Here is a 27,539-nt window from a genome sequence, read left to right as displayed (position 1 = left end):
GACTGTGACTGAGTTTGTTCATCAAACTTAACTAAATTATACTTGTTGCTGAAGTATTAAAGATGTGTTTATTGGAATATTTGTCTTTGACTCTAAAACTAAACACAGTGGCATGAATACTGTGAAATATGGGTAAATTACTTGACTCTTCTCCTAAGTAAGTCTTTTTTCCTCTTGCTGTCACTATTCCAACTCAGGGTGATAGGTAAGGGGCTATCATTCAATAGAAGGCCAGCCCAGCACTCACCCCTGGCCTTTCAGCTGATACTACTGATTTTTCTAGAATAATATTTAGCCTTAAGGAGATCAAGGAGAAGCCAGTGGGTAAGGATCACTCATATCCTGCTGATTGATGCCAAGTAAGGCAGAAAGAATAACCATAACAGTGAGCTCAAAGCAGGGAACCCTAAAAAACCTTTGTATGTCTTCCTCATTCACAAAAATTTATACTTTTAAAAACTTAAAATAGACAACTGGTACAGCAGGGTATTCATGTATAATAACATTCAAAATGAGGGAAAAAGAGGAAATTTATATGGCTACTGAACCTATAGGGAAGAAGAGGAAATTTATATGGCTACTGAACCTGTAGGTTAAGGCAATGTCTTGGTTTTCAGCAATATTTAAATGTATTTGTACTCTTATCTAATCATAGCCATAAGAAAAAGTAGTGATCTACAGCAGTGGTCCCCAGCCTTTCTGGCACCAGGGACCAGTTTTGTGGAAGACAGTTTTTCCATGGACCAGGGTTGGGTTGGGGTGGATGGTTTGGGGATGATTCAAGTGCATTACATTTATTGTGCACTGTATTTCTGTTATTATTAGGTTGTAATATATAATGAAATAATTATACAACTCACCATAATGTAGAATCAGTGGGAACCCTGAGTTTGTTTTTCTGCAACTAGATGGTTCCGTCTGGGGGTGATGGTAGACAGTGACAGATCCTCAGGCAGTAGATTCTCATCAGGAACACACAACCTAGATCCCTCGCATGCGCAGTTCACAATAGGGTATGTGCTCCTATGAGAATCTCATGCTGCCGCTGATCTGACAGGAGGCAGAGCTCAGGCTGCAAGTGATGGGGAGCAGCTGTAAATACAGATGATGTTTTACTCGCTCACCTGCTGCTCACCTTCTGCTGTGCCGCCCAGTTCCTAACAGGCCACAGACCAGTACTGGTCCCTGGCCCTGGGGTTGAGGACCCCTGATCTATAGGAGAGTTTCTTCCTTCCTTCGCTCTCATTCCATATTTCTTCACACATACCATAATTCCAATTGCAATTATTTGTTTGTAGGTTCTGTCCCTCATTAGACAACAGATATGTGTTCCGGTCATCTTTATAACAACCTCAGTGCCTAACACAGTACCTCCCACAGAGCAAACATTCAACAAATAATTGTTGAATAGATAAAATATGCATGAATTATGGAAGACCAGAATCGAATGAGTTTATCTCACACATATTCTCTTGGTATTACTGATAATGTCCCTAGTCAACTGGAATATTAAATATGTAATTACATTTAATAAACATTAAATAAGAGATCATGTGGGATAAGAGCAGAATGGATAGATTTTTTTCCTTAAAGAGAGATTTTAATTAATATTTGAAATTCAGAACTATGGTGTTTTAGTTATATAGTGTATACTTTGTCTACTTATGTTGGTAACTGAAACTAGATAGAATTCTTTATTATTTAATGATATGTTTCTGTGGCTATTTCTTGGAACCTTTTAGGTGTTTTACATATGTATAAATTCACAATGTTTTTGCACATCTGAGTTTTGACTGTTCTTCAAAAACAACTTTAGTCATTTGACATTTTCTCCTCTTTTAAAGGTCATTTTTCATTTTTTTCTTTAACATCGTACTAGACTTTTATTTAAATGAAATTACTGGGATGATGAGGAACAATTGAATAAATAATGAAAAGTTATCCAGGTACATACTTAAGTTTAATTCAGAAAGAGAAAATGATTATGTCTTGTAATTGTGTATATTTGTTTCACAGTGCCTGATATTTTGGAACAGGCTTCTTTCTTTATACTCTATTTATAAAGTGACTATTGATATTTATGATTTTTTTAATCACTTCTACTTATATGATACCATCAATTTGGCTTTGGTCAAGAGGGAACTGCTTGTGTTCTGGGCCAGGTGCTAGGCTTAGTGTTCTGATTTTCATAACACAATGGTCTAACTTGGCCTTTCATGTTAGTATACATGTAAGTATAACACAATACAGTTGCAGCTGCTTCATTTGTGTTTGCTTTGAGCTTGGCTCTGAAAGAATTCAGGCACCAAAAATTATGCCAAGACATCCAGAAAGCATAATTGAACTAAGGCAGTAGTGGAATATTCCTATGTAACTCTCCTTGTGCTTTTGTCACTGTGACACCTAAGCATTCCCAATCAAATAAATACACTAGAAACAAAACATTGTCAAAAAAACAAATCTTTACATAGTTTTTAGAAGAAAGTAAAGCCCTGGGAAATAAGATATAGACTAAGTTAAAGTCCTGTGTAAAAAGAAATGTGTCTTAAGTATCGAGATTATATCAGACTCAGTTGCTATTGGTTTCTGTTTTGAATCCTCTGTAAGATCCTATGTAAGTGTTTTTCCAAGTTAAACAAAGAGATATAAAGCTTCACGTCCACTATTTAATAAAGACTAGTAAGTGTCCATTGTCCAAACTAGGGGTTTTCAACTCTGGCCATACATAAAAATCACCTAAGGAACTTCAAAAAATATCCTGAGACTCCACCTCAGACCAGTTAAATCAAAATATCTAGGCTAGAGCCCAGTCTTCTGTATTTTATTAAAGGTCCCAGATGATTCTAATATGCAGCTAAGGTTGTAAACCATTTATCTAAATGACTGATAAAATATTAGGAACTCATTTTAGTCAGTGTGTTACCTGTGAATATCAGTGCTTTCTTTCCCACCTTCAAGTCTGACATAAGAAACTAAGAAGCAGTATTTTCTCAGTGGCCTTTGTTACTCACATACTAATTGCTGCGTTGCCTGTTAGTTGCCCTTCTGTGTTTGCCCTGATCAGTTCAGATGACCAATGTAAATTTACAAAATACTTGCTTTACCTCTGACCAGCCTAAGAATCTCAGATTTCAGGGTGAAATATTGAAATTCAATTCATAGCATCCAAGCTACAATACAGTTCCAACTTTCATATTCTCAGCATTACTGTATTCCAAGAGGATACTTAAAACTTATTTCCCATGATGCTTAAAGACTCTATGTCCGTGTTTCTTCCCTCTTTTCACTAACCATCGCATGGAGTTAAAATCCATAATAGGATCGCCCTCCAGTGAGACCTCTTTTAATGAACAGTGTATATATATTCATATGTATATGAATATATAGATATGAGTATATTCATATGTCTATGAAAATGTTATTACTAAAGGTAGAAATCAGATAGTAATCATGGGTATGTCAGAAAATTATAGCCTGTAGATATTAACTATATCTTTAAGTCATTTTGTAATCAGAAAGGGCATAATTTTAAAATCCTCTAATGATAAATATCTTAGAAAATATATAATTTAGAACCAAGGGTCTCAGAGCAGAGAAAAAAAAGAATAAGGTTAGATACAACTCCTTAAGGGAACAGGGTGAGAATTGGCAAATACCTGGAGGAAAAGGGAGCAGGCTTGGTTAGGAAATACTACCAAGACTCTAAACTTGAAAGAATTAAAGAATGAGGGAAGCCCTCCTCAATCTGTGGTAATTCCTAGAAATGGGCTTGCAGCAGCACTAACTACTGGAGATTCCAACTTACCCTAACCAGGAGAAGAGGGCTGTTTGAGAGAGAGGATGAGATACACTCACTTACAGCTCATTCTTATAGATGATGTACCATAAACCCTTTTCCTCTCAAAGCAAAGATATTTCTCCTCAGCTTTAATGGGCAAGGGGAAACACAAGACCTCTCATTTCACAATGAGAGATAAACACTTTGAAGGCCTAATGCCCACTTAAGGGAGCATATAATTAGCTACTAAGTATAACCTCTTTTACAGAAGTTCTGAAGCCAGAGATATAGAAAAGAAAATTTGCCACCTTCATGATTAAGCTAGAGTTAACTATGCAAAAAAAATATATATATATTTTGCTCTTCTCAGCTGTGCTTATACTCAGCAAGGTATGAGAATTGCTGGTAAACAATAATACCCTTGGCGTGCCTTTCTACCATAAGGCCCTTTAATTTCATAACCAATGCCAGTATCATTCCACTGGATTTTTAAAATGCTTTGTTTCTTTTATATTAAACATCTAGTAATTTCAATTTAAAGAAACTTCATTCCAACAGTATTATTTGATTATAATATCAATACAAAATTTTTTGTCAGATTGTTGAGTGGCTGGTAAAAAAAAAAAAAAAGGCTCTAGAAGAATTTGAATAGACGTTTCTCCAAAGAAAATATACAAATGGCCAATACACACATGAAAAGATGCTCAATATCATTAGTCATTAAGAAAAAAAATCAAAACCACAATGAAATACCACTTGATGCCCACTAGGACGACCACAATCAAAAAGAGAGACAATAATAAGTATTGGTGAGAATGTGGAGAAATTGGAATATAAAATGGTGTGGCCACTTTGACAGCTCCTTAAAACATTAAATGTAGAGTTTCTATATGACCTAGCAATTCTACTTTTAGGTATATACACAAGAAAATTGAAAATATATGTCCACATAAAATGTACACAGATGTTTATAGCAGCATTATTTATGATAGCCACAAAGTAGTCATAACCCAAATGTCTATCAACTGAATAATAGATATACAAAATATGATTTATCCATACAATGGCTTATTATTTAGCCATGAAAAAGGAATGAGATACTGACACATGCCACAAGATGAATGAACTTTGAAAATATTATGCTAAGTGAAAGAAGCCATACAAAAGGCCACATGTTGTATGATTCCATTTATATGAGATGTTCAGAATAGGCAAATCTATACAGACCAAAAAAGAGATTAGTGTTTCTCATGAGTTGGGTGAGGGAGAAATCGGAAGTGACTGCTAATGGGCATGGGGTTTCTTTTTACATAATGAAAATGTTCAGGAATTAGACCGTGGTGATGGTTGCACAGCTTTGGGGATGTACAAAAATCACTGAGTTGCATCTTTTATTTTTTACTTTTTTTTTTTTTTTTTTTTTTAGATAGGGTCTCGCTGTGTCACCCATGCTGGACTGCAATGGCACAATCGTAGCTCACTGCAGCCTCAACCACCCAGGCTCAAACGAACCTCCCACCTCAGCTGTGAAGCTGGAACCACAAGCGCATGGCACTGCACCTGGCTAATTTTTTTTTTTTTTTTTTTTTTTTTTTTTTTTTACTTTTGGAGAGATGGGATCTTGCTTATGTTGCCCAGGCTTGTCTCAAACTCCTGGGCTCAAGCAATCATCCTGCTTTGGTCTTCTAAAGTGCTGGGATTACAGGCATGAGTCACCATGCCCAGCAGAGTTGCACACTTTAAAAGGGTGAATTTATGGTATATGAATTGTATCTCAGTAAAACTTTTTAAAAAGTAGAACACCAGGCTTAGAAGACTTAGGATAAAAAATTTGAAAATATTAATACTTTAATATTGATTATAAATTGAAATAATGTTTTAGATATATTTTAGATATGTAATATATTACATATTGGCTGCTTATTTTCTACAGATTTTTTTTTAGGTAATCGTTTCTGATACTTTGCATATTTGCATTTTTATACAAACTACCATAATTTGGCCTACTATAAGGGAATAGTACTAACTACTTTTACTCAAGAATGTAGAAATAGAAGCATAATATTTAGTTTAAAGAGAAAAAAGCTAATTTACAGTAGTGTCCTATATGTGGAATATTTTTTAATTTTTGCAAATTATCAACAAATTTTTATATCTTGTTCATGTTTGCGTAGCATGTTATAGTTTCTTCTATAAATTCATACCTGTTAAATTGTTTGACCTTCTGTATTTTTAATACAGTCCACCTCTGCCTCTCCATTCTTGTAAGATGTCTTATATGTGGGTTTGTTTAATGGGATAATGCTGAGATTTCATATTAGAGGAGTGTTTTTATGATATTTGTATATCAATGCAATTAATATCAACAAATCAAGAAATAGAAAAGGATGCTGTTTTGGCAAACATTCAGTCCTCTGTATTGTACTATGGCTTGGTTCTGATGTCCCATAGTAATTTAAACTCAGCTTGCCCCAAACTGTATTCACTTTATGTTTTTCTTAAAAAATTTTCCCTTGAATTTCTCTTTGTAGTGCTGCACATTCCTTCAGTTCCCAGAGCCAAAACCCTAAGAGTCACAATATGCTCTTCCCTTTCTCTCAGATTCTGTCACCAGATCTTGTCTACCTCTCTTCAAATTCATTCATCCCCTTTTCCAGCCCCACTGCCATTTACTGACTTCGGTTATCAGTACTTGTGGTTCCTTCCCTGAGCTAGTAGTACCAGGGTCAGCTTCATGAACATGAGACCAGTGCAGTACACAGGGCCTACACTTAGAAAGGCTCAATGCGTGAAGTTCAGTGCTGTATCGTTGCCATCTCGAAGTTCTTAGTGATTGATCTTTGGATTTGTATTTTCTAAGTGAAGTTTAATGGGACAGTGGAGCATTCGTGGGGACCTTGGGCATGGTACCACCTCCTGCTGCCTCTCTGGAATGAATTGTCTGTTGCCCACTTCCCCACTCCCTGATCTCATTCAGCCTCCCTCTCTCTTCGCCCAGCCACAGCTGTCACTCTCTGACCCTGGCAGGGGCCTTTGCACAAGTGTGAGAAAGATAGGGATTAGACAGCACAACCCATGGTGTCTTGGAGCAGGGCTTGGGAAGGGTAGTCCTTGCCCCTGCCTGTCATCTCCAGGGATGTCTTACAGGTAGATAGAAACCACAACTGTGTTTGGGTGGGCGGGGGAGGGGCAGGGGAGTGAAGGGACAAGCCTCTTGCCTATCTCCAAGCCAGGTACCTAGTGAGTTGCAGGGGCAGCCATGGGAAGGGAAGAAGCCTCAGCCTCCCTGCATGGCATGACACGCAGGTTTGGTGGCTGGCATGGTGGAACCTGGTAGCCAGTGGACATCCACTGCTGAGTCATAGTCTGGGGCCCCTGGAACCTCTGAAGGTTTACACTTACCTGTAATTTTTCCTGGTACTGGAGGAAGTGTGACATTAAGTAGTAAATAAAAGGCAGCATGGCAAGCAGAGACAAAAACTACTGAAGAAAGGGAAAAGTTTCCTAATTTATAATAGTACGTTTAATGACATTGTCTTCCTGCTTTTTGAACAGTACTACTCCCAACTTTTCATTTTGCACTGAGCCCCTCTAATTATGCTGCAGGTCCTGTCTAGTGCAGTAGAGATTCTTAACTCACTCCTGGCCTCCAATTCCTCCTCATCAACTTTAGCCTTCGCTCTGCCGCCAGAGTGGTCTCTAAAATATAAACTCCATCATTACTTGGGCCTCCCTTGCTTGCTTAATGTCTTTTAGCTCTCTTCGATTCCATGCCCATGAACAAGACTAGTTTCATACATTTTATTTGGCTTGCTCAGTGGTTTCTTCTTCCTCTCTCTTCCTTTCCCCTCCTCTTTCCCTTCATTTGAATGTCTTCAGACAGAACTACCTTTTACTTCAAAAACTGTCAGTCGCCTGCTGAAGGCTTTTGAGTTGAACTTGTGTTACAGGATGATAAAACCAAAGTTAAATTGGCACTGAGAGCTTTCATTGTCTAATTTTGTACTGCCTTTCCAGACTCATTTCCTAATGCTCAGTATCCTCATTTTCACCCCCAACTCTCTTCAGTCCTGAGTTCCATCTTTAACAAATCTGAGAGTTCCCCAAACAAGTTTTCTCAGATCTCCTTACACATTTCTGCCCAGGAAGTCCACCTTCCATCCTTGCTAAAAGTATTCTCATCCATTAAGACTCAATTCCAGTGTTTCCTTACCTCTTCTAGGCAGCATTAACCTTGGCCGTCTCTGTCCTTCCACAGGAGTTGTACATTTATCCATTATAGCACCGATACTATTATATTGTAGGGTTGCCTTCCCTAGTCTGTGATATTCTAGTTGGTGATCTCCAGAATAGGTTGTGTATACTTCAGAGGATACACAGATAATTCCTTTGGGGTGCAGAAAGAAAATATTAAATGTTTGATATTTTAAAAAAATTTTTGCTCTTTAAAAGTTTTATGTTATTGAATATTTTATAGTCATACATCAGAAAATCATATTTTATAAGTATATTTTATTAGGAAGGCACACTCAACAATATTTTATTCATTTCATAGTCAAAATTAATTAATTAATTAATTATTTTGAGACAGCGTCTCAGTCACTGAGGCTGGAATGCAGTGGTGTAATCTCAGCTCACTGCAACCTCCGCCTCCCATGTTCAAGTGATTCTCCTGCCTCAGCTTCCCGAGTAGCTGGGATTACAAGCACATGCCACCACGCCTTGCTAATTTTTCTATTTTTAGTAGAGACGGAGTTTTGCCATGTTGGCCAGGCTGGTCTTGAACTACTGACCTCAGGTGATCCACCCACCTTGGCCTCCCAAGGTGCTGGAATTACAGGCGTGAGCCACCCCACCCAGCCAATAGTCAAAATAATTTAGAAACCACTCTTCTAGAAGACAAGAACTATAGCTTATTCATCTCATTACTTCAGCACTGACCTTTTATTTTTCCTAATCTGTTTATGAAAACTGATTTAATATATGGGTGATATTCATGATTACCCAAAGTATGCACGTTGCAAAGACATTGACCTCTTATGCCATAGTTTCTTCATCATTGGTTGGTAGTTTTTAATTAATCAACATTGTGTACTGGTTTTTATAAAGGGTCTACAATAAATCTATTAAGTGAAATAGAATTAAGAAGGGTGGAATGTAGTGAGTAGGAAGAATTTCTGTGGAAGTCCTGTGAGAATAATGATAGAGAAACTCATGGGGAGTATCTTAGTTTGCTTCTCATTTAAGGTATAATTGAATGTGTAAGAATGTGGTCTGCCTCTCAACTCTTTAAAAGTTCCATGGGGCTGGACATAGTGGTACATGCCAGTAGTCCCAAGCTATTTGGGAGCCTGAGGCAAGACGTTCACTTGAGCCCAGGAGTTCAAGGCCGTAGTGCGGATGATCGTTCTGTGAATAGCCACTGAATTCCAGCTTGGGCAACATAGCGAGACCCCATCTCTAAAAAATACTAATACTAATAATAAATTAAAGGTAAATGGGGAGAAAAGACAATATAGTCAGCAGAAGTGAAGGTGAAAACCTGATGATCTGTCCTAGCTACCTGGGCATATATATTATGCAGTCAGTGAGACCGTCGTTACTCGGAAACTTTTTCGTTAAAATAAGGTGGTTACAGTTGAAAAAGGCCCTGAGCTTTTCTGATCATAAGATTTAGGGCCCACATCACCCTGCCTTTTTAACTCTGTCAGAGTACCAGAACAAAGATTTCATATTATTAGCTTTCAAGGATTTGTACCTAGAATAGGCAAAGGAATGATAAGAGAACTGTATTTTTTACCGTTGTTCAACTAGCATCTCACTTGTATGATCAAGAGCAAATTGTTTGACTTCCTCTAACACCTATGATTTCTTTTTTGTAGTAATGAAATATTATACAAATATTTTAAGATCTTTGGAGGTTTGCAGATAAAAAGATACTATAGGCTGGGTGTGGTGGCTCACGCCTGTAATCCCAGCACTTTGGGAGCCCAAGGCGGGCAGATCACTTGAGGTCAGAAGTTCAAGACCAGCCTAGCCAACATGTTGAAAGCCCGTCTCTACTAAAAATACAAAAAATTAGCCAGGTGTGGTGGCAGGCACCTGTAGTCCCAGCTACTCGGGAGGATCACTTGAACCTGGGAGGTGGAGGTTGCAGTGAGCTGAGATAATGCCACTGCACTCCAGCCTGGGCAACAGAGCGAGACTTTGTCTCAAAAAAAAAAAAGGACCAACATATATATTACATATATTAAGGACCAATTTGTTAATATTTTGGTGCCAAATTTACAATGGAAAAACTTTGCAGTATTACAAACAGTATAGTTAGGAAATAGCCTCTAGAAGTAATAAAATAAGTCTAATACAATCTTTTCAGTAATGTATTTCCCCGCTTCTTTCCCCCTTCATTTTATCCTTAGGAAAAAAAATCCATCCTGATAGACATTAGTAAAGAGTAATTACATTGTTTCACATTATACCTTTTGCTCATGACCATCCATAATGTGGATTTTGGGTACATTTTGTTTCAACAGAGGCAGTAAGAATTTTATCTTTTTCAATAACTAATAGGCTCAGAAGCACCCCTCCATCTCTGATGCTGTTATTCTTAGAGGCCTAGAAATGAGAGATGGAAAACTTCAATTAAATTCATCTAGTCCATCTCCCCTGACAGTGAAAAAAAATGTATTTCACATTATATTATCTAATGCTTTTTCAGGCCTTCCATGATAACCTCTGAGAGACTGTCCAATAGGCTAATAGACCTCACTTTGAGGTCTTTGTTTTGACCCATCATTTCTCATTATTATATCCCTTAAAGCCATCATCCTTAATATTCATACTTTGTGAACTTGAATGAGATTAGCACGGTCTCTGTTAGTCGTAAGAAAGTCAACATACTATATAGAGTATGTATGACATTCAATTTACAGTAAAATTTTTAAAAAATCAGTATACACCTCATTATCAGGAACTGAAGTGTTCTACAGAAGTGAATTTTCCAGATACTAAACTTTTCTTCCTTAACCACCAGATTTAGTTTTGTTTTAATAATTTTGAGGGGGTTTTCCCTCGTATGTGTTATTTCCATACTTTCTTGAGTGAATTCAACTTTTCTTAATAATTCACGTTAATCATTATCAGCATTCTGCAAATACGTATTAAGTAGCCCACTGTATGCTAAGCATTACAGAAATACGAAGATGAGCGTTTGTTTTCTGTTTGACTTCAGGAGTTAAGATTCATAGGGAATATAAAATAGGAATAGAATTAATTATAGGTCAAGATAGGGGAAAACAGTAGTATAAATAAAAAGTTTAGATAATCAGAAGTGTGAGAGACTAAGTCCTATTAGAGTAATCAGGAATGGTTTCCTCAGGAATTGGTATTTGAAGTAAATGATATAAGGACAACTTAGTAACCATGTGGAAAAAGATAATATTAGATGTGTATCTCATACCTTACACAAGAGTAAACTCCAAATGGATTAGGGATCTAAAATGTGAAAAACAAGCATACCTAGTAGGAAACATGGATGAATTCTCTAACCTTAATGCAGGGAAAAATTTTCTATGATGGTTACTGAAAAGCCAGAGGCAATTTTTTAAAAATAGTTTGATAAATTTGATTATACAAAAGAAAGTTTTTTAATAATTGCATGACAAAAAATATAAGAAAATTAAAGTTAAAAGACAACCAATGAATCAATTGAAATATTTACAACATGGAAGAAACTATTAAGGTCAGGCGCGGTGGCTCACGCCTGTAATCCCAGCATTTTGGGAGGCTGAAGCAGGCAGATCACCAGGTCAGGAGTTCGAGACCAGCCTGTCCAACATACCGAAACCCCGTCTCTACTAAAAATACAAAAAATTAGCCGGGCATGGTGGTGGGCGCCTGTAATCCTAGCTACTCGGGAGGCTGAGGCAGGAGAATTGCTTGAACCCGGGAGGCGGAGGTTGCAGTGAGCCGAGATTGCACCATTGCACTCCAGCTTGGGGCAACAGTGCGAGACCCCATCTCAAAAAAAAAAAAAAAAAAAAATTAAGGGACAAGTGACTAAGACCCAATAGGAAAACTGAAGAAAAGAAAGACATGAATAGGTAATAGGTAAAAATGTTTCTGAACATATGAAAACAATGTTCAAATTCACTTATAATCAGAGAAATGCAATTTTTTGTTTATGTGTTTGTTTTTTGAGACGGAGTCTCGCTCTGTTGCCAGGCTAGAGTGCAGTGGCGCCATCTCGGCTCACTGCAACTTCTGCCTCCCAGATTCAAGCGATTCTCCTGCCTCAGCCTCTGGAGTAGCTGGGACTACGAGCCCGTACCACCACGCCCAGATAATTTTTGTATTTTTAGTAGAGACAGGGTTTCACTATGTTGGCCAGGCTGGTCTCAATCTCTTGACCTCGTGATCCGCCCGCCTCGGCCTCCCAAAGTACTGGGACTACAGGCGTGAGCGACCACACCTGGCCCAAAATTTTTTTTTTTTTTTTTTTTTTTTTTGAGTCTCCCTCCGTCGCCCAGGCTGGAGTGCAGTGGCGCAACCTCAGCTCACTGTAACCTCTGCCTCCCGGGTTCAAAGGATCTTCCCACCTCAGCCTCCTGAGTAGCCGGGTCTACAGGTACACGCCACCACACCCAGCTAATTTCTGTATTGTTTGTAGAGACGAGGTCTCACCATGTTGGCCAGGCTGGTTTCATACTCCTAGGATCAATCAATCCTCCTGCCTCGGCCTCTCGAAGTGCTGGGATTACAGGGATGAGCCACAGCACCTAGCTGAGAAATGCACATTTTAAAACAACATAGAAATATTATTTCACCTTTCAGTCTGACACAAACTATAAAGGATGACAACTAATTCAGTTGACAAAGTTGTGGGAAACAGACACTCTCATACATTGTTGAAGGGAAGGCAAACTGGTACAACCCTTCTAGAGGGGATTTGGCAAGATTACATATACACCTACCTTTTGACCCAGCATCTCATTTCTAGGAATCCAACCTGAAGACACATTTCCACCATTATGAAAACACATATGCACAAAGTTATTTATGCAGCATTGTTTTTTAATTGCAAAATATTGTAAGCAGCCTATATGCACATTCATAAGAGGGTGACTAAACTATATGTAGAAAGTAGAATAGTGGTTCCTCCCCCGTCTCCCAAGATGTCCACATCCTAATACATGGAAATTGTGAATATGTTATCTTATGTGGCAAAAGGGACTTTTGTAGGTAGGATTAAGGCTAAGGACCTTGAGATAGGAAGATTATCCTAAATTATCCCGATGGATCCAGTCTGATCACGAGACCTTAAAAGCTGAAAAGCTTTCATAGAGATGCAACATTGCTGGCTTTGAAGATGGAGGAAAGGCCATGAGCCAAGGAATGTACGTGGCCTTTAGAAGCTTGAAAAGGCATAAGACAGATTCTCCCCTAGAGCCTTCAGAAAGGAATGCAGACCTGCTGACACTTTGATTTTAGCCAGATGAGACCTGTGTTGGACCGCTGACCCATAGAACTGTAAGATAATAAATTTGTACTGTTTAAACCACATTTGTTTTAATTTGTTATAATGGCAGTTGAAAACTAATGCAGTGGAAAACTGGTGAATTTAGAATTAGGGTTGTGTTTAGGTGAGTATAGTACCTATGTTAATTTCTTAGTTTTCATAATCATACTATGGTTATATAAGATAATAACATTGGAGAAGCTGGGCAAAGGAAAACTCTGTACTATTTTTCCAAATTTTTTGTAAATCTAAAATTACTTCATATCTAGAGGAAAAATAACTAAGGATTCCTTCCCTCCTCAGTGTCCTTTCCCCACTCTACCTCATTAACATCCCCTTAAAAAGTTGCCATGTTGTCTTGTTATTTGTGAATTTCCAACCAAGTTTTTAACTCAGTGGTTCCCAAACCATATGTCCACATAAAGACTTGTTCGTAAATGTTTATGGCAACTTTATTCTTAATATCCCAAAACTGGAAACAATTCGAATGTCCATGAGTTGACAAATGGTTAAACAAATGTTGGTGTACCCATACAGTGGAATAAAAAGCAACCTGTACATGCAACAGCATGCATAAATTTCAAAAACGTTATGCTAAGTGAAGAAAGACTACATACTGCATAAATCCATTTATGTGACATTGTGGAAAAGATAAAACTATAGAAACAAGTCATATTAGTGGTTTCCAGGGGCTGAGGGTGAGAGGAAGGGATTGACTGACTACAGAAAGGCATGAAGACATTTTTGGGGTGATAGAAATGTTCCATATCTCACTTGTATTGGTACAGCATACATTTATCAAAACTCGTCAAGCTGTACATGCAAAAATAGTGACTTGTTTTTTGTAAATTACACCTCAATAAACCTGTTTTAAAAGAAATGTTTTAAAACAAACTACATAAAAAGTTGGACATAAAAGGTTTGAAATAATATAACAAGAAGGTAATAAAAATCTGACATGACAGATTCATGAAAATGAATCTCTAAGAAGGTAATGTGTTAATAAAGTATGCTAGATATCTTCCATTGGTCCCTCTAGCAGATCTTAACATGTCAATATGTGTTTTAACATGTTATAATGTAATACCTATAATATAATATAATATGTATTTTATATTTTAATATAATAATTATACATAATGTAGCATAATGACATTAATGTGTCAATATCAATTAGATCTGATTAATGGATATGTGTTTATTAATTTCTGCGCTTTGTATGTTTAAAAGTTTCATAATGAAAGTTTTAGTTTGCTTAATAAAAAAATCACATTGAATGCTTGCTAAAAATTTAGATCACTGTGCCCCAATCCCAAAGATTCCGATATATCAGATCTGTGCTAGAAGAACAATTGTGATTTATGACAGAACCTTTTCTCTTTCCTTTTGATGCTTAAATTTGAAAAACAAAAACAACCTACTAGAGGATAAACTACCCATACTAAAACTAAACTATAATGCACTTTGCAACTATTTCTTGTTTTGTTATTCTTGTCATTTACAGTCTCCCTTCCTGTTTGGACTTCCAAATAACTGGAAGATAAACTTAAGTAAAATATAAAGACTAGAAAGTAAACTTGAATGTTTTCAGTTACTCTTCTCCTTTTTCCTTGTTAATTTTTTAGAATTACATTTTAGTCAACATTTAGTGAATATCTACAAGTTCCTAAGTTATATTAAGAGAGCAAGGAAGGGAATTATTTATATATGACACAGGTTTTTTTCTCAGTTATTTACAATCCATGATAAAACAAATATGTAAAATACGTAGAGATTTTAATTTACTAATAAACTAAAATTTGGAAAGCAAGAATGAAAACAATTCTCACCTGGGTCCTTTCTAGTTGACAAGGTGGCATTTTCTTACTGTGAATCAGGTAACATTTTGAGAAATTGCCATTTAAAAATAGTTAATCACTTAGAATTGCTGTAACATTGTCCTTAATCCCTTGTGTGGTCACTGATGTGAAAAAGTCTCAAGCAGAATTAAAGCAGGGTTTTCTTGCACATCCCTACATTTTTCATGTGAAAGAAGATGACCTGTTTCTCTGTCTCCACTTCTCCCTGTCTTAAGGGAACGCAGCAGTGCTAGGATGCTGGCAAGGCATTGTCCCTTATTACCCCCACTGAGGCTTCTGAGAGCAGTTGCATAGCAGCAGTTTTATTTCAGTTCCCACTCATTCCCAGCTAGCCGAGTTCGGTCTTCAGGGAATACTCCAATTTGCAGGTGGCCAACAACTTTAGTTGTAATTGTCTTAACATTTACCAAGCTCCAGAGAAAGGCAATAGTTGGCTTTTTCTTTCACTGACTGTTGCTAATTTTAAGCCTTATTTTGAAAGAAAATAATGAATACCAACTAATTAAATTATTTTAGTTGTATAAATTGCTATGACAATGTAGCTTTTTTAAAAAAATAATGAGCTTTTTACTATTTTTAAGACTTGTAAATGATAGTAACAGCATTTCAAAAAATTGGATAGAGTAGGATTTGTTTTGAGTGTTTGATTAGTATGCTTTCAGATTAGGTTGGTGTCAGAAGGATGAAATCAGTTTATTTACATTCTTTCTATACTTTGTTTCCATTTAGACTGGAACATCATTCACACGCTTCACATTATTATAAGGCATGGATATCATAAGTGTGAAAGAGAAAAAAGCATTTTCCTCTTGGTATCCATCTATTTTTAAATTTTATATTTGGATTTTTTTATTTTATACTCAGTGACCACAGAATCATTTACATATAAAAGCCATTTCAACAAGGTTTTGATTTTACTTTAGTTTAATTATATAGCTAGGAATCCTAGGGGCAAATTCTTGTAAGTCAAATGCCACAATAGTAGTTTTTTTGGTTTTTTTTGTTGTTTAGTTGTTTTTTGTTGTTGTTGTTGTTTGCTTCTCTTTTTTTCCCTCATATTTTGAATTGTCATATTACATTTCTGGCTGTTTATGATACATAATTCTATAATAAGGTATGTGTAGAAGTTACATATAATACATGTGGGGAAAATAAGTTATGTTATAGTACTTAAAGTATTTGATGTGGAATTAGAATGTTGAGAATTCATATAGCACAGTGGTTAAAAAAGAAGGGTTCCAGTGTGAGGCTACCTAGGCTCAAAGTTCTCCTCTGCCATTTAGCATCTGTGTGACCTTGGGAAAGTCATATATCTTCTGTATTAGTCTGTTTTCACACTACTATAAAGAACTACCTGAGACTGGGTAATTTATGAAGAGAGAGGTTTAATTGACTCACAGTTCCACAGCCTTAACAGGAAGCATGACTAGGAGGCCTCAGGAAATTTACAGTTATAGCGGAAGGAGAAGAAGGACCTTCTTCACATGGAGGCAAGAGAGAGCAAGTGGGGAACTGCCATACTTTTAAGCCATGGGAGGTGGTTGGAGAAGATCGCATCATGGGGGAGGATTTCCCCTATGCTGTTCTCATGATAGTGAGTGAGTGAGTTCTCAGATGATCTGAGGACACACTGCATATGATTTTTCAGTTCTGAAAGCAATTTTTGAGCCCCTACTAAATACCAGATATCAGACCTGCCCTGGGAACACAAAGCTTGCAGGGTTTAGTGAGGATGACACATAAGTGGGCATGCACTGTGCTGGATGTAAGGCTAGCTCTCTATAAAGCACAGAGGAGGGGCACGTAATCTAGGGCAGGGTCAGGTCATGTCAAGAAAAGACACCCTAGAAGAGATCATTCCTAAGCTCTATCAAAAAGGATGATTCAGCCAGGGAGAAGGAAGAGAATATGAGCAGTGGTAAACATGCATGGTGAATATAGAGAATTACAGGTATTTCAAGTTAGTGGAGGATAAAGTATGAAGTGGAATGACCAGGGATCAGGCTGGAATGGTAAGTCGTTACCAGATGATACTATATCTTATAGGCAGAACTCTTACCAGGGCCATTCCTAGCTGCTTTTAGGTACCTTTGGGTTAATTATCCATCCCTTTACCGGTCAGATGGATCCAGGGCAGAAAGCTTGCATGGCACAAAGCGTAGTGACCTGAATACGTAAGCAGTTGCTCAGAAGCAGGCAGTGGGCAACTGGGCATGACATGTACTTTGTTGTTTCTCAGAAGAGGATAATGTGGGAAGAATCAGTACATGGTTGGTCCAGGATGGAGGGTTAGTAGAAATCAAGCCAAGCTTGGAAACAGTGAATTTTTTGTGGTTTCATCCTATACAGCTATGTAGTCTTCCTAAAGAGCTTCGTCATGGCACCAGGAAGATTGACTTAAACATTGTTTTAATTGTTATTTTGGATAGCTAATCATTAAGGAAATGGAGGGTGTTGGTAATTGAATAGCGTCAGATGATTAGCTGTGGAATCTAGGGAGAAGGAAAAGAGAGCAGGAAAAAACAAGGGACAAGGAGAAAATGAGGTGGTCCAGAAAGTGAAGGTTTCTGTTAGGTTGAAGAGTAGATTAATGTGGAGAAAGAGATATATGAAAGACATGTGATTAGGGAGGAAATAAGAGAAGAAAATATTACTGTTTAAGATGTCTGAGATGGAGGATCTCTGAATGATGATAAGATCTAGTGTGTAGATATAAGAGTGGGTGGCTGAAATGTTGAAGAATGAAGCTGGGTCCTCATCTCTCACCTTATACAAAAATCAACTCAAGATGGATCAAAGACTTACATCCAAGACCTGAAACCATAAGAATTCTAGAAGATAACATCGGAAAAACTCTTCTAGACATTGACTTAGGCAAAGACTTCGTGATCAAGAACCCAAAAGCAAATGCAACAAAAGTAAAGATAAATAGATGGGACCTAATAAAACTAAAAAGCTTCTGCACAGCAAAAGATATCAGAATCAGTAAACAGACAACGCACAGGGTGGGAGAAAATGTTCACAAACTGCATCTGCCAAAAGACTAATATCCAGAATCTACCAGGAACTCAAACAAATCAAGAAAAAGAAAAAAAAAAAAAACAGACAATCCCGTCAAAAAGTGAGCAAAGGAAATGAATACACAATTCTCAAAAGAAGATATACAAATGGCCAAGAAACGTCAAAAAAATGCTCAGCATCACTAATTATCAGGGAAATGCAAATCAAAACCACAATGAGATAACCACCTTACTCCTGCAAGAATGGCCATAATTAAAAATCAAAAAATAACAGATGGTGACATGGATGTGGTGAAAAGGGAACACTTTTACACTGCTGGTGGGAATGTAAACTAGTACAACCACTATGGAAAACAGTATAGAGATTCCTTAAAGAACTAAAAGTAGAACTGCCATTTGATCCAGCAATCCCACTACTGGATATCTACCCAGAGGAAAAGAAGTCATATGAAAAAGACACTTGCACACGTATATAGTAGCACAATTTGCAATTGCAAAAGTGTGGAACCAGTCTAAATGCCTATCAACTAATGAGTAGATAAAGAAAATGTGGTGTGTGTGTATACACACACACACACACACACACCCCATGGAATACTACTCAGTCACAAACAAAAAGGAACAAAATAATGGCATTCGCAGAAACCTGGATGGAGTTGGAGACCATTATTCTTAGTAAAATAACTCAGGAATGGAAAACCAAATATTGTATGTTCTCACTTATAAGTGGGAGCTAAGCTGTGAGGACACAAAGGCATAAGAATGATATAATGGACTCTGGGGACTTGGGAGGAAGGGTGGGAGGTGGGTGAGGGATAAAAGACTACACATTGGGTACGGTCTACACTGCTCAGGTGATGGGTGCCCCAAAATCTCACAAATCACCACTAAATAACTTTTCCATGCAATCAAACACGACCTATTCCCCTAAAACTATTGAATAAAAATAAAAATTTAATTTAAAAAAATTAGTAGGTGGAGAGACGACATGCAGAAATGGCACACTTCAGGTGGCTGAAGGAGAGAAATGTATTTGGTATCTGCCATATCTTTGCAACCTTCGGTGACACTTTTGTCCATGTCACTGATCTTTCTGGCAAATAAACCATCTGCCGTGTGACTGGTGGGATGAAGGTAAAGGCAGACCGAGATGAATCCTTGCCATATGCTGCTTTGTTGGCTGCCCAGGATGTGGCCCAGAGGTGCAAGGAGCCAGGTGTCACTGCCCTACACATCAAACTCTGGGCCACAGGAGGAAATAGGACCAAGACCCCTGGACCTGGGGCCAGTCGGCGTTCAGAACCCTTGCCCGCTTGAGTATGAAGATCAGGCAGATTGAGGACGTCACCCCCATCCCCTCTTGACAGCACCCACAGGAAGTGGGGTCGCTGTGATCACCGTCTGTGAACAGGACTCCTCAAAATATTTTCTGATAATAAATTGCCATCATGTGAAAAAAAAAAAAAGAGTGGGTGGGTGAAGGGGAGGATACTGAGTAATGGAGTCAAGGAATTATGAAGCTAGGGTACTAGACATCACTGTTTGGTTATTTTCTAGCATGGTGTTAAGAGACAGAAAAATATTACAAGCTAGGGGCTAAAGTTCTTAATGAATAAAGGAAAGTGAAAGATTGAAACATGAGAGCAGCAAAGAGAGATGAAGAATGCTAAATCAAGATGGTATGTACCTTAAAAAATATGCATTTACTCCAAACCGTGATTTTATGGAATATTGATTTGGAAACAGTCATGGTAAGCTAGGTAAAGTCCAGCTACCTCTTCCTGGGTACCACTGAATATGGGGTAATGGAGAATGAAAAAACTTCAACTAAACAGGGCTCTGAGAGAAACCATTTCTCAGGTTAAAACTATGCTTCATTTATATCAAGGAGGTGACCACAAAATTTTGAAAGGTTTCACTACCTCCCTGAAGTATTAACTGCCCACTCTGCAATCTTAACCTTTTCCTTATCTGTGTTCCTAAATCAGCCATGATTTCATGTATATATTTATCAAGGACTTACTAAAGTTTAAACATTGTGGTAGATGTTAAGGTAAATATAACATTATGCCATCCCCTCGAAAGTTTAAATGCAAGACTTCTTGTTTTCAGATAGGAAAACCTCAACTGTAATTCATGAAATGCTGGAGGCTTAGTGTGGCCAAGTCTGAGAGATAAAAACTGCAGGGGTATTCATTAATGGGGAGACCACAATTTTTAAAAATTTTACCTCCTAGAGTCCTACCAGGTTCTCACAGTGAATATCTGAGAAAATTCCCCTCATTTTTCCAGCAGGGAGAAGGGAAAGGAGCCATTTTGAAATGCATCAGAGCTTTCTTTCTCTTTTTCTTTCTTTCTTTCTTTCTTTTTCTTTCTTTCTTTCTTTCCTTCTTTCTTTCTTTCTTTTTCTTTCTTTCTTTCTTTCTTTTCTTCTTTCTTTCCTTCCTTCCTTCCTTCCTTCCTTCCCTCCATCCATCCGTCTGTCTGTCTGTCTGTCTGTCTGTCTTTTCTTCAGAGTCTTACTCTGTCTGCCAGGCTGGAGGGCAGTGGCACAATCTCTGGCTAATTTTTGTATGTTTAGTAGAGATGGGGTTTTGCCATGTTGGCCAGGCTGGTCTCAAACTCCTGACCTCAGGTGATCCGCCTGCCTCAGCCTCCCAAAGTGCTGGGATTACAGGTATGAGCCACCACACCTGGCCCGTTCTGTTTTTCTTAACAAGGTCTGCTCTCAGAAGAAACTAACCAGAGCCTAACTGATCAGAAGGAAGGGAAATACCCAATTCCAGCACTCTCTAGCCATCCCCTTCCACCTAAGTGGGGTGGGTGGGGTGAGGGCCACTGAGAAGCACTTATGAAGTTCACAGTCCAGAAACACAGACTCATTAAAAGACTGAGATCTAATAGGACTTCAGAATGTTTTCCCCCACCTTACTACTACATTACTAAAGGCCGGTTTACTGCAGTTCCTCTCACCTAGTACAGCATATCCAGCTAGCAAGAAAAAAATTACAGAACATACTAAAAGGCAGAAAACACAGTTTAAAGAGACAGGGCAAGCATCAGAACCATCCTCAGAGCAAGCATCAGAACCAGCCTCAGATAATATTGAAATTATCAGATTGGAAACTTAAAACAATTATGATTAATATACTAAGGGCTCTAATGGATAAAGCAGATAGCATGCAAGAACAGATGGACAATGTAAGAGAGATAGAAATTATAAAAAAGAACCAAAAGGGAATGCTGGAAATCAAAAACACTGTAGCAGAAATGAAGAATGCCTTTTATGGGCATATTAGTAGACAGGACACAATTGAGGAAAGAATTTCTGAGCTTGAGGACATCTCAGTAGAAAGTGGCAAGACTGAAAAGCAAAGAAAAAGAAGACTGCAGAAAAAACAAAAACAGAACAGACCCAGAGGAACCTTAAGTACATATTACTAAGTGAAACAAGCCAATCTAAAAAGGCTGCAGTATGATTCCAACCACAGATGCTCCTTGACTTACAATAGGGTTATGTCCAAATAAACCCATCATAAGTCAAAAATATCCTAAATTGAAAAGTATTTAACATCCTGATAAACCTATCATAAATCAAAAAATTGTTCAAACCATCTTAAATGGGGGACTATCAATGTATGACATTCTAGAAAAGGTAAAACTATGGAATCAGTGAAAAGATCACTGTTTGCCAGGGGTTGGAGTGTGGGAGGTACCGAGGGATGAATAGGCAGAGCACAGAGGATTTTGAGTAGTAAATATACTCTGCATAATACTATAATTGTGGATATATATCACCATACATTTGTCCAAACCCATAGAATGCACAACACCAATAACAAATCCTAAAGTAAACTATGGAATATGGGTGATGATGATGTCGATGTAGATTCGTCAGTTGTGACAAATATTCCAGTTTGGTAGGGGATGTTGGTGGGAGTGACTATGCATGTGTAGTGGGAAGGGGAGGAAGATTGGAAATCTTTATATCTTCTACTCAGTTTTGCTGTGAATCTAGAACTAAGCTAAGAAGTATTGTCTCTGCTTCTATCTTCTATCTTCTGAAAGACATTGTAGAGAATTGGTATCATTTCTTCCTTTAATGTTTCATGGAATTCACCAGAGGAACCCATCTGGGCCTGGTGCTTCTGTTTTGTAAGGCTATTAATTATCGACCCAATTTCTTTAATAGATATAGCCCTATTCATGTTGTCTATTTCTTCCTGTATAAGTTTGGCAGATCGTGTCTTTCAAGGAATTGATCTGTTTCACCTAGATTATCAAATCCCTTTGTACCAGTTTAAGGTCCATAGAACCTGTTGTGATGACCCCTCTTTTATTTCTAATATAAGTCATTTGGGTCATCTCTATTTTTTCCTTAGCCTGGCTAGAGACTTACAAATTTTATTGATCTTCATAAGGAACCAGCTTTTGATTTTATTGCTTTTATCTATTGATTTATTGTTTTCAATTTCATTGATTCTGCACTAATTTTTATTTCTTGTGTTTGCTTTGGATTTAATTTGCTCTTTTTTTTCTAGTTTTCTAAGATAGAAACAGTATTGGGTTTAGATCTTTCTCCTTTTCTAGTACATGCATTCAGTGCTAAATTTTCCTCTAAGCACTGTTTTTACTGCATACCACAAAATTTTGATGCTATGTTTTCATTTTTATTTCATTCAGTTCAAAGTGTTTTTTAATTTCTCTTGAGATTTCTTCTTTGATCCATGTGTTGTTTAGAAGTATGTTGTTTAATCCCCACATATTTTGGGATTTTCTAGTCATCTTTCTATTACTGATTTCTAGTTTAATTCCATTATGGTCTGAAAGAAGACATTGTATGACCTCTATTCTTTTAAATTTATTAATGTGTGTTTTATGCCCAGAATTTGATCTGTCTTGGTGAATGTTCCATATGAGCTTGAGGAATCTCTATTCTGCTGTTGTTGGATAAAGTAGTCTATAGATGTCAATTATATCCAGTTGATTAAATGGTGTTTTGGAGTTCAACTATGTCCTCACCGATTTTCTGCCTGCTAGATCTGTCCATTTCTGATAGATAGGTGTGCAGTCTTCAACTATATAGATTTATCTATTTCTCCTAGCAACTCTTAACAGTTTTGCCTCATGTCTCTTGACACTCTGTTATTAAGCACATATACATTAAGGCTGTATTCTTGGAGAATTGACCCATTTATCATTATATAATGCCATTCTTTATCCTTGTCAAGTTTTCTTGCTCTAATATCTGCTCTGTCTGAAATTAATATAGCTATGCCTTCTTTCTTTTGATTAGTGTTGACATAGTATATTTTTTCCATCCATTTACTATTAATCTTTATGTGCCTTTATATTTAAAGTGAGTTTCTTGTAGGTGATATATAGTTGAGTCTTGTTTTCTGATCTACACTGACAATCTCTTTTAATTGGTGTATTTAGACTATTGACATTCAAAGTGATTATTGATATAGTTGGGTTTCTAACCATATTTGTTAACTGTTTTCTATTTGTTGCCTTTGTTCTGTGTCCTTATTTTTGTCTTCCACTGTTTATAACCTTTCATGATTGTAATTGAATGACTTATATGGTTCCATTTTCTCTCCTTTCTTAGCATATCAGTTACTTATTTTTTAAAAAATTTAGTGGTTTCCCTAGAATTTGCAGTTTTTTACATTTTTAACTAATGTAAGTCCACTTTCACATAACACTATACAACTTCATAGATAGTATGAGTACCTTATAATAAAATAATCTTAATTCTTCCATCTTGTCATTAGTATCATTGATATTATTCATTTCCCTTATATGTAAGTATACATAAGCATATATATCATATAGACATAAGCATACATACATAAGCATACATAATTAAATACATTGTTATTACTTCAATATTAAATCAATTAAGAAGAAAAATAAAAGGTGGTTTTATTTTCGCTTATTCCTTTTATACTCTTTGTTTTCTTAAGAAGGTCCAATTTCTGACCTATATTGTTGTCTTTCTCTCTAAGGAACTTCTTTAAACATTTTTTGCAATGCTGGTCTACTGGCAACATTTTTCCTCAATTTTTTCATGTATGTGAGAAAGCTTTATTTCACCTTCACTTTTGAATGATAGTTTTGCAGGTTATAGAATTCTAGGTTGGTAGTTTGGGTTCTTTTTTTTTCCTCTCAGCACTTTAATATTTCACTCCATTCTCTTGCTTGTATGGTTTCTGAGAAGCCAGATGTAATGCTTATTTTTGTTCCTGTGTACATAAGGTGTTTTTTCCTTCTGGCTTCTTTAGGATTTTTTCTTTATCTTTGTTTTTCTGCAGTTTGAAAATTATATGCCTCAGTGTAGTTTTGGGGGTTGGGAATTTTTTTCTTTTAAGGGTGTTTTTTGGCATTTATGCTGCTTGGTATTCTCGGTATTCTCTGAGCTTCCTGGGTCTTTGGTTTGGTATATTAATTTGGGGAAATTCTCAGTCATTATTGTTTCTGATTTTCTGCTATTTCTTTCTCTTTTCTCCTTTTGGTATTCCCATTACACATGTTACGCCTTTCGTAGTTGTCCTGTAGTTTTTGGATATTCTTTTCTGGGTTATTTTTGTTTGTTCTACTTGCTTTTCAGTTTTGGATGTTTCTATTGATATATCCTCATGCCTAGAGGTTCTTTCCTCAGCCATGTCCAGTCTACTAATAAGCCTGTGCATAAATTTATATTTAGTATCTAAATTCTGTATTAAATGGCAAGTTCCTTGAGGGCAGAGTTTGTGTTTATCTTTGATTTCCTTACAACTCCTAGTAGAGTTCTCTACAACAAATAAGCATAAATTTTATTAAATACAACGTATCATATTATGTCATATGAGGTATGATATGATATGTGCCACAAGGCTGGACGTGGGGGCTCATGCCTGTAATCCCAGCACTTTGGGAGGCCGAGGTGGGCGGATCACCTGAGGTCGGAAGTTCGAGACCAGCCTGACCAACATGGAAAAACACCATCTCTACCAAAAATACAAAATTAGCTGGGTGTGTAATCCCAGCTGTAATCCCAGCTACTCGGAAAGTTGAGACAGGAGACGAGCTTGAACCTGGGAGGCAGAGGTTGCGGTGAGCCGAGATTACACCATTGCACTCTAGCCTGGGCAACAAGAGTGAAACTCCGTCTCAAAAAAAAAGAAAAAGAAATGCCACAAAAAGGTAGAATTAAATTACTAGATGAGTGAACATCTACTAATACTGTCTCAGTCAAATGCTTAACTGTATTTTCATTAGAAATGTATGTATGATTTTTGGTTGGCTTCTCGGCCTGGATCTCAACCTAGGTTTTTGAAACAACACCAAGCAATCCTATTACAATTCTATAAATTTAAGCCTGGTTTGCTAACTATATTTATTAGCAAATGTGGTGACTCATTCTGATTGAGTCATAGAAAATAGTACATAAAGCCTTTGCCTTTATGTACTAATGAATGTAACTAATGACAGTGACTCTCCCTAATGACACCAAAATTGTACAGTTGACCCTTGAACAACATGGAGGTTAGAGACACCACCCTGCTGTGCAGTTGAAAAATTTCATATAACTTTTGACTCACCCAAAACTTAACTACTATTAGCCTACTATATTGACTGGAAGCCTTGCCAATAACATATACAGTCAATTAACACATATTTTGTGTGATATATGTATTATATGTTGCATTCTTAAAATAGTAAACTAGAGAAAAGAAAGTGTTATTGAGAAAATCATAAGGAAAAGAAAATATACTATTTATTATTCATTAGGTGGGAGTGAATCATAAAGATCTTCATCCTCATCATCTGCACATTGAGCCTTTTTCCCTTGCCTTCAGTCAATCTCTACATACCTATAATAAGCTGGAGTGAAAAACAGCCTAGGGTATTATGTCTACGTGATATATACTAGGAGTTTTTACACTTACTCCTTGGATGGCCAAAACAATAAGATATAGCATTATAAGTATTTTCTTTCAGTAATCTAAATAGTTCCACTTCTGATTTGAGTAAGTTTGTTTTCATTTATCTCTAATAAAAGGAGCAATGCCTGCATGTTTAAAAAACACTTGGCTTGGTAAAACACTGTGGCAGTCTATACTGATGTTCACCAAATATTTTCAGTTCCCTTTCTGAGTACCTGGTAGTACTATACATCTCTCCCTCCATTGAAGTTAGATATGGTCACGTGATTGTTTTGTCAGTGAAATGAGACCAGAAGTGACATGAAGCTTTAAGAGCTAGTACATGTACATAATTTGCTATTTTACCTCTATCCTGCTGCAAAAACTATAGAAGCCCAGATAGAGAGCCTCCCTTAGCCTAAGTTCCTGAGTAAGGACAGCATAGACAGGATCCCACCCCCTCAGTTGACCTGCTTATGGACATGTAACATATTTTATGCCACTAAGATTAGGGGGGTAATTAGATAATCATAACCTAGCTTATCCTGATAAATATAGCTTTCTCCCCAAAACAGTGGGCTTTGGTAGTTACTAAAGGAATATAAAAGATTTGATGTGCTAATATTGGCCTAGTATTTCTTTTTCTTCATTATAGAAATGTTTATTGTACACAGCTTATATAAAATGATATTCATCTCAAGAAAGAGTCATGCTCCATGTGTCAAAATATTTTTCTTTGAATTAGAATCTTTGCTTGATAAATTTTGTTTTATTTTATTTATTTGTTTTTGAGTTAGGGTTTCATTCTGTTGCCCCAGCTGGAGTGCTGTGGTACAGTCATCACTTACTGCTGCCTCGAACTCCTGAGCTCAAGCAATCCTCCCACTTCATCCTCCTGAGTAGCTGGGACTACAGGCATGTGCTGCCATGGCTGGCTAAATTTTTTATTTTATTTTATTTTATTTTTGTAGAGATGGGGTCTCGCCATTTTGCCCAGGCTGGTCTTAAATTCCTGGCCTCAAGCTATCCTCTCACCTCAGCCTTTTCGAAATGCTGGGACTACAGGCATGAGCCACCGTGTCTGACTGAGAAATTTTAATATGCTTCTATAAGATTCCTTTCACCTGCCAATGATAGAATTGTAAATTTCTTGAAAGTAGTGACCATCATTCATTTTTGCATTTAATAAAATAATAACTTATGTTAAGTGCTCACTATTTGCCAGGTGCGAGTCGAGGAAGATGTTCAGGGAACTCTAGATAGTTTGGTAAAACTGTCAGGAGGCAAGCAGGGGCCAAAGACCATAAAGCACTTTGTTAAAGTCTGGAAGCTTTAACGATTTCATAAATGATCTATTCTTCATTTTAAAATAGTTTATCCACATTCAATACTTAATTTTACAATGCCATATCCAAGGTGACATAGACTGAGTTTTAACTCTTCCAAGACTACCAA

At 37.1% G+C, this 27,539-nt stretch overlaps 1 protein-coding gene across 9 annotated transcripts in view; it reads left to right on the top strand.

Annotated features, from left to right (window-relative positions):
* RASAL2 (RAS protein activator like 2) overlaps positions 1–27,539 on the top strand; it is a 383,167-nt gene that overhangs the window by 296,703 nt on the left and 58,925 nt on the right. The gene's annotated exons all lie outside the window — the stretch shown is intronic.

This window comes from Pongo pygmaeus, chromosome 1 (assembly GCF_028885625.2).
Source record: "Pongo pygmaeus isolate AG05252 chromosome 1, NHGRI_mPonPyg2-v2.0_pri, whole genome shotgun sequence".
Taxonomy (NCBI): Eukaryota; Metazoa; Chordata; class Mammalia; order Primates; family Hominidae; genus Pongo; species Pongo pygmaeus.
This window is presented reverse-complemented; position numbering and strand designations above follow the sequence as displayed.